Source organism: Triticum aestivum, chromosome 4D, assembly GCF_018294505.1.
Source record: "Triticum aestivum cultivar Chinese Spring chromosome 4D, IWGSC CS RefSeq v2.1, whole genome shotgun sequence".
In the NCBI taxonomy this organism is placed as follows: Eukaryota; Viridiplantae; Streptophyta; class Magnoliopsida; order Poales; family Poaceae; genus Triticum; species Triticum aestivum.
The window spans coordinates 265541530-265549539 of NC_057805.1; positions in this window are offsets into that span (position 1 = coordinate 265541530).

Here is an 8010-nt window from a genome sequence, read left to right on the forward strand (position 1 = left end):
GCAGCCCCACCTCGCCGGAGCCTCGCCGGAGATACACGCCGCCGCCGCCGCCGCCGTTCGGTTTATTCTAAAACCGATCCGTTTTTTTAGAAAACCCTAGTTTGTTTTTTAGATCGGTTCGCCGGTTTTCTTGGTTTACTTTATTTAGCGAACGTTCGTCCATACGTTCATTTTAACGAACGGTTTTCGCTCGGTAGTTACAGACAACGAATTTTCGTTTGTTAGCCTGTTCGTCAGTTTTTTCTTTTTCTCGGATTTTCCGCGATTATTTTTTATCGCGATTTCAAATCCGATTTTTGTTTTAGTTTATCTTTTCGCTCGTTTATCGAAATCAGGCGATTAAAGCGCCTAGATCTTCGTCTCGAAACCCTCTTTCTGTTTAATCAACTTGAATAAGATTTTGGTACTGTAAAATTTGACTTTAGTCCAGATTAGTAAACGGATCTTGTTTCTTGCGCAGTTTGAGTTTCGTTGCTCCGTTTTATTTGATTCTTTTTGCAAACCGGAGTTCTTAAGTTGAACTTTCTGGTTAGTTCTTCTTATTTGAGATTTACCCGTGCTTCTTTGCTTGATTTCTTATGTATGCTATTGTTTGTTTGTAATAGAATTCCCGGAGTACGAAGCGTGCTACTACGAGTCCCTAGGATTTGCGGATCTTTAGCAAGGCAAGTAACACATTGATCATACTCTTTTCATACCCAGTTTTTATGCATTAGTTCCAATCCTCAAACACTGCATGATTAGGATGTGATTAACATGTGGGTTGGGAAGTAGTTGATGAGGTAGAACCTATTACCCTGTTATATTCAAACCCTTGGAAATTACTTCTACGTATTGCTTACATTGCTATGCTATGCTCGTAGACGTGGTTTGGGTGAGTGAATCCATGACATATGTGAGATGTTTACTTAATGGTTCAACTTAAGGTGGCAACTTGAATACACATCTGGGTGGATTGCTTGTCGGGCACCTGGAGAATCCAGTGTTGTCCTAGGATATCCCGGAGTACCCGTGCGATCATCCTAAGGTCCGCCACCCAGGCTCAAAGGGAACAGAGATATTTTCATGCTAGAAACTTCCGTGTGCAGCCACAAGCTATTATGGGATCTAGCATAGTTGAGTAAGTTGCATGAGCTCCTGAAGAGGTGGATAAGCAGGTAGAGGGATGTAGGTTGCTATGGTCTGCCCGGAGTAAAGAGTTAATGTTTCTGAAAGACTGTGTCTCAGTCATCCATTTCTCAAACACCATGTAGTGCGATAAATCCAACGGAGGCGATCAAGTCTTGTGGGGAAAAGTACGCAAACCTCTGCAGAGTGTACAATCTAATCATGGTTAGTCGTGTCCCCGGTTATGGACAATCTTGAGTATCTAGCACTTGGAGTATCCTAAGTATCTCATCACTCTAAATTGATATTTTTGGGATGATAATTACTTTAATTGGGATTGAGTTGGAGGAACCTTCTCAATGATGTTTCAACTACCATGATAGTTAAATAAAATCTATTCCTTTGTTGTAGGGAAAAATTGGCTTCTCGCAAAAACTATAACCATAGAGCTTTCCACCAGCCAAATATGCATGTAGTGATAGCATTATTCTGTTCTTGCTCTACTGTGTTATATTGCCAGCATATTCCATGTGCTGACCCGTTTTCAGGCTGCAACATATTATGTTGCAGACTTTTCAGACGAGGAGTAAGGTTTGTTAGGTCGTTGTCGTGCAGCTCAGCTATGCCGTTGGAGGTGATGGACTCACTTTATCTTCCAAGCCTTCCGCTGTTATCGTATTAGATGGCCTTAAGCCATATTTATTGTAATAAGTTCTCTTTTGAGACATTCGATGAAATAAGTGTGTGATTGCTACTCTGTTATAAATCCTTCGAGTACTGTGTGTGTCAGCATTACCGATCCAGGGATGACACTGAAGCACAGAGACTTGACCATTTGAGGTCGGGTCGCTACACCCGACGATTGAAGAGCCATAGAGAATAAATGGATCTTCAAGAAGAAGACTGATGCTGTTCGTAATGTCACTGTCTACAAAGCTCGACTTGTCACGAAAGGTTTTCGTCAAGTTCAAGGAGTTGACTATGATGAGACCTTCTCACCCGTAGCGATGCTTAAGTTTGTCCGAATCATGTTAGAAATTGCCACATTATGAAATTTTGCAAATGGATGTCAAAACTTCATTCATTAATGGATATCTCAAAGAAGAGTTGTATATGATGCAACCAGAAGGTTTTGTCAATCCTAAAGGTGCTAACAAAGTGTGCAACCTCTAGCAATCCTTCTATGGACTGGTGCAAGCATCTCGGAGTTGGAATATACGCTTTGATGAGTTGATCAAAGCATATAGTTTTACACAGACTTGCGGTGAAGCCTGTATTTACAAGAAAGTGAGTGGGAGCACTACAACCTTTCTGATAAGTATATGTGAATGACATATTGTTGATCGAAAATGATGTAGAATTTTCTGGAAAGCATAAAGGAGTGTTTGAAAGGAGTTCTTCAAAGAAAGACCTTGGTGAATCTGCTTACATATTGGGCATCAAGATCTATAGAGATAGATCAATACGCTTGATAAGATTTTTCAATGAGTACATACCTTGACAAGATTTTGAAGTAGTTCAAAATGCATCAGTCAAAGAAGGAGTTCTTGCCTGAGTTGTAAGGTATGAAGTTGAGTAAGACTCAAAAACCCGACCACGGCAGAAGATAGAGAGAGAATGAAAGTCATTCCCTATGCCTCAGCCATAGGTTCTATAAAGTATGCTATGTTGTGTACCAGACCTATTGTGTACCTTGCCATGAGTTTGGCAAGGGGGTACGATAGTGGTCCAAGAGTGGATCACTGGGCAGCGGTCAAAGTTATCCTTAGTTACCTAAGCCGACTAAGGAAATATTTCTCGGTTATGGAGGTGATAAAGAGTTCATCGTAAAGAGTTACGTAAATGCAAGCTTTTACACCGATCCAGATGACTCTGAGTCTCAATTTGGATACATGTTGAAAGTGGGAGCAATTAGCTAGAGTAGCTCCATGCAGAGCATTGTAGACATAGAAAATTTGCAAAATACATACGGCTCTGAATGTGACAGATCCGTTAACTAAACTATCTTACAAGCAAAACATGACCACACCTTAGTACTCTTCGCGTGTTAATCACATAGCGATGTGAACTAGATTATTTACTCTAGTAAACCCTTTGGGTGTTAGTCACATGGGGATGTGAACAAATCACATAAAGATGTGAACTATTGGTGTTAAATCACATGACAACGTGAGCTAGATTATTGACTCTAGTGCAAGTGGGAGACTGAAGGAAATATGCCCTAGAAGCAATAATAAAGTTGTTATTTTATATTTCCTTATATCATGATAAATGTTTATTATTCATGCTAGAATTGTATTGAACGGAAACTTGATACATGTGTGAATACATAGACAAAACACCGTCTCCCTAGTAAGCCTCTACTAGACTAGCTCGTTAATCAAAGGTGGTTAAGTTTCCTAACCATATACATGTGTTGTCATTTGATGAACGGGATCACATCATTAGGAGAATGATGTGATGGACATGACCCATCTGTTAGCTTAGCATGTTGATCATTGAGTTTTATTGCTATAACTTTCTTCATGTCATATACATATTTCTTTGACTATGAGATTATGCAACTCACGGATACCGGAGGAATACCTTGTGTGCTATGAAATTTCACAACGTAACTGGGTGATTATAAAGATGCTCTACAGGTATCTCCGAAGGTGTTTGTTGGGTTGGCATAGATCGAGATTAGGATTTGTCACTCCGAGTATCGGAGAGGTATCACTGGGCCCTCTTGGTAATGCACATCATAATAAGCCTTGCAAGCAATGTGACTAATGAGTTAGTGGCGGGATGATGCATTACTGAACGAGTAAAGAGACTTGCCGGTAACAAGATTGAAATAGGTATGAAGATACTGACAATCGAATCTCAGGCAAGTAACATACCGATGACCGCTCCCACTAATCTGTGGATCCTTTCCAATCATCTTCTCCGGCGTCTCCTTAGGATCAAGGAAATACCCATCTCACATGGGTTCCTCTGGTGGATCTACCCTTGGCTTGGATTTCTCCAAGGGTAGGGTTTTCTTAGATGAGGTTTTTAAATCTACTAGTCACACGATCCATCCAATGGGTCGATGGAGGGCTTTTATTCTGATTGTGTCTTTTAGCCGTCATGCCTTCCGCTTGTCAGAGGATTCGGTGGCGGCGGCCTTGGAAGCTGTGATTGGTTGCTCGGCAATAGGTCTTTGTGTCTCTCACATCAAGGATAAGGTGTTCTCTTTCCAAGTCTCCTGCAAGCAAGTTGGTTTTCTTATTATGGATCTACGTTCTTTTGCTTGTGATCTATTTAAATGCTACTTTAATCTTTAGGGCAATGGTGGACCAAATTGGGTTAGAGAAGTTAAGATCTAGCGTAAGGAATGTGACGCTGAATGGATTTTAATTAGTCCAACCAAGCGTAGATCATCTTTGGGTTTGCTGGCCATGCATAAGCCGCCGATTAGATCTTCTTTTAAGTCAGAAAGTTCTGCTAAGAAGAAATTATATTTTGCCACTTTTGAGAAGTATTCAGCTTGCAAAGGTTATAGATACCCGGCAACACAAAATTGTATTGACACGATCACTGATGGGGGTTATGATCTTTCTGCACATGAGCGTGTTGTTATTCATCAGCCACCACCTCCTGATTTGCATTGGACTGTGGCTAGGCCACCTATTGTGTTTTGATCGGTCGTCCCTATGCCGGAGTTGCACCGTCCAGCCGCCTCATCGCCGGTGTGTGATCTGGTTTCGGTGGATCTGCTACCTAGCAATCTTTCCGCGAGTTTTGCGGAAGCATGAATTCCTCCAGTTGAAAATGCTTGCCCAGCCACCTGCCCGCTGCCCTCGAGGACCCAACGTATTGGAGGCCCAGTGCTGCAGCCTAGCCCAATTTCTGGTGGTAGCCCAGTTTCTGATGGGCAGGCCTCTCCTCCATTCTCAAGTCGTCGTCACACAGGAAATTCCTACGTCCCAAGAGGCAGCCCGGCAATTTGAGTCCATGGTCGATGACATGGTGGACCGGGTGTTAACCTGCACTATTTAGACCCAGAGGGGTGACTTGGCAGCTGCATGTGGAATGCGAGCGGTCTGCTCGGCTTGCTCTCTCTCGGGTCACGCTAGGAAAGACTGCAATGATTTCGCGCGCTCCAATGGATTAGTTTGGAAGCAAATTTCTCTGCAACAAAAAACGAGTATATCGGAAACCTCTGCCTATCATGGGAAGGGAGCCGGAGTTATTGGGATAGCTAGTCCAGTCCCATCGCCGCCGCCCACATTATTCCAATCTCCTCCTCTTCCGGCCGAAGAAAACCCCAGGCCAGCTCCTCCCCCATCGTCCATGGAGAACTACGAGCTTGATCCGCAGCGTTCTGTGCCGGCGGGCCATCACATCATCGATGGTAGCGACTGGCGTCTTCCCCGCACCTTCTTCACGCCTGCTGCTCGCCCTCCCTGTCGCCATGAGGATTTCATGGTCGCGGAGGTCATGCCCACGCCGGAGGGCCCGCTGGGGCCTGTGCGGGAGGAGATTGTTCAGTTTATTCAGGACAGAGGTACCTTGGTGCATTCTGCTCAGCCCTGGTTTCACGGAGTTGGATTGTTTCAAGTTCGGGGTCCTACTGTCAGATATTCTTTGATCCAGCATGCTCCCTTTCCTTTGGAAAATGATCGTTTTGTTAGATTTATGAAACATGACGAGGGGGGAAATTTTAAGGGCACCCATGGTTTTCGCAAAGGCTGGCTTATGTTCATTGGAATCCCGCTTGATTATCGTACTCCTGAGTTTATCTTGCAAGCGGTAGGCACGTTTGGAAAGTTTCATTCTTGGGACAGTGAAGATCCGTATTTGGTCCGTACTTTGGTTGAGGCCAGTTTTCCAAATACACCCTTGGTTCCACGTGATGTTGTGTTTGGGGATTATGCTGAATGGGGTGGCACTCAGGTCTCATGGACGGCTGCGTGTTATGTCCTTGGGGCAGATTTTGTTGACCAGATGCCGAATGATGAGGACCCAATGCCTCTGGATGGCAATCCTCATCCTATGCCGGGGAATCTGATACCAGATAATCTGCCGTTTGTTCTCCCCCCCCCCTACCCAATGCTGGGGTGGAACGATGCACCTATCGCTCCTCCACCACCACCTGAAAACATCCCAGATGCGGGTTGGGGAAATGCTCTCTAGGGGGATGAGGTGGAAGTTGATCAGCACCCTCCGCCTGTTCAGCCCAAGCAAGATCAAGTTTCCATTTTGATTGGCCAGCCGGAAGGATCAGTTTCAGTTGAGCAGCAAGTGCAGGAGCATAATGAGCATGATCAGCAGCTTCAACATATTCTGGAGCAACAGATGATAATTCATGGTCAACATGTTCAAGATGAGCAACCTTCCCTGGTGGAAAATCCGCTCACGATTGTTCCCTACCAGCCTCCTATCATTCAGTATCATCAAGTCTTTATTGGCATGGCCAGGATTGTTGCTGGACCACCTCTCCCTCCTCAGATGATCTGGAAGAGGTCGTTTGAAAACTTAATGTCTGATTTCACTATCAAGGAGGTGCCCAGGTCAATCTACTTCAAACCCTTGGGTACAGTCACTTACTCCAAGCGTACATGGTCGATCGCTTTTGATGAGTCCAGCAAGCTATCAATGTTGGTTGCAAGTCTGCCGATCGTTTCCACTGCAAGGAAACCTTTTGTGGCCAAGCGCCCTGTGGCCAGAGCGTTGTTTGGAGGTTCGTCTATGGATGCGGTTTCTTGCTCTGAAAATGTGACACCTGCTGTCACCATGTCTGAAGATGTTTCCCCTGACTCTGAAGGTCTTACTCCGGACTCTGATGCTGTCATGTCTGAAGCTGTGCAGCCTGCAATCTCGGAGGAAATGTCCTCTATCTCTTCTGTGATCTTTTCTGCAGATTCACAGGTTAAGGAGAAGAAACTGAGGGGGAGAAAGAAGGCCTCTACACCTCTGGTGGACACGTCTGTGAGGTGATGCACCCGCAGCGCGGCAAAACGGGATGGCTTCAAACCGGTGGTATTTGAACAACTTTCTCTCCAGCCCACGAAGAGGTGTCCACAGTCCAAGCCCATGGAAGTTGCGGCCCAGCACACTTCTGCAGCCGTTGCTGAAGATGACAAGACTGAAGCTGTGCCCCCCAACACTCCACTCAAGGTGTTGCAGGCGATTGGTGCTAAGTTGGAGATCGACCCTTCTCTGCTTTCCAAGGAGAAGCTTATGGCTAATCCCAAGGACGACTCAACCTCCCCTTGTGTTTAAATGTTGAACACCAAATCTTTCCCTAGATGTTGCGTGCGGGTTACTTTTGCTACTCTTTATGAGGTTGTGGAACTTGTGTTGTGTGTTAGAGACTGGGCGTGTCCCTTCTGCTATGTTTTGGGATGTACACTACTGGAATCAGCTTCTTTGCCGTCCGCCATGGCGGACGGAAAAGGCCTGGTTCACGGACGGCAAACCTCTTCGCCGTCGGCCAGCAGACGGCAAAATGTCCGGACGAAAGGGTGCCAGCAAAGGCCTTCTTTGTCGTCCGCTTTTCAGAAACGGAGGGCAAAGGATTGTGCCGTCCGCCATCCGATGCCAGCAGACGGCAAAGAGAATGGACGGCAGTGCGGTGTCGTGAGAGCCGTTAGGGGGCTAACGGCGCTCTTTGCCGTTCGCCAGTGGACGGCAAAGATTCAAATCACTTTGCCGTCCGCTGGCGGACGGCAAATAGCTCAGCTAGGCAGTACTGCGAAGCTGCCACGTGGCCAGCTATGCCGTCTGCTGGCAGATGGCAAAGTGTTTTGAATCTTTGTCGTCCGCTGGCGGACGGCAAAGTGACCAAATAGGCAGCCAGTGTTCCCAGGTTTCACAGGTAGCTGCCACGTGGCCTCTTTGCCGTCTGCTAGCGGACGGCAAATAGCTTTGCCGTCC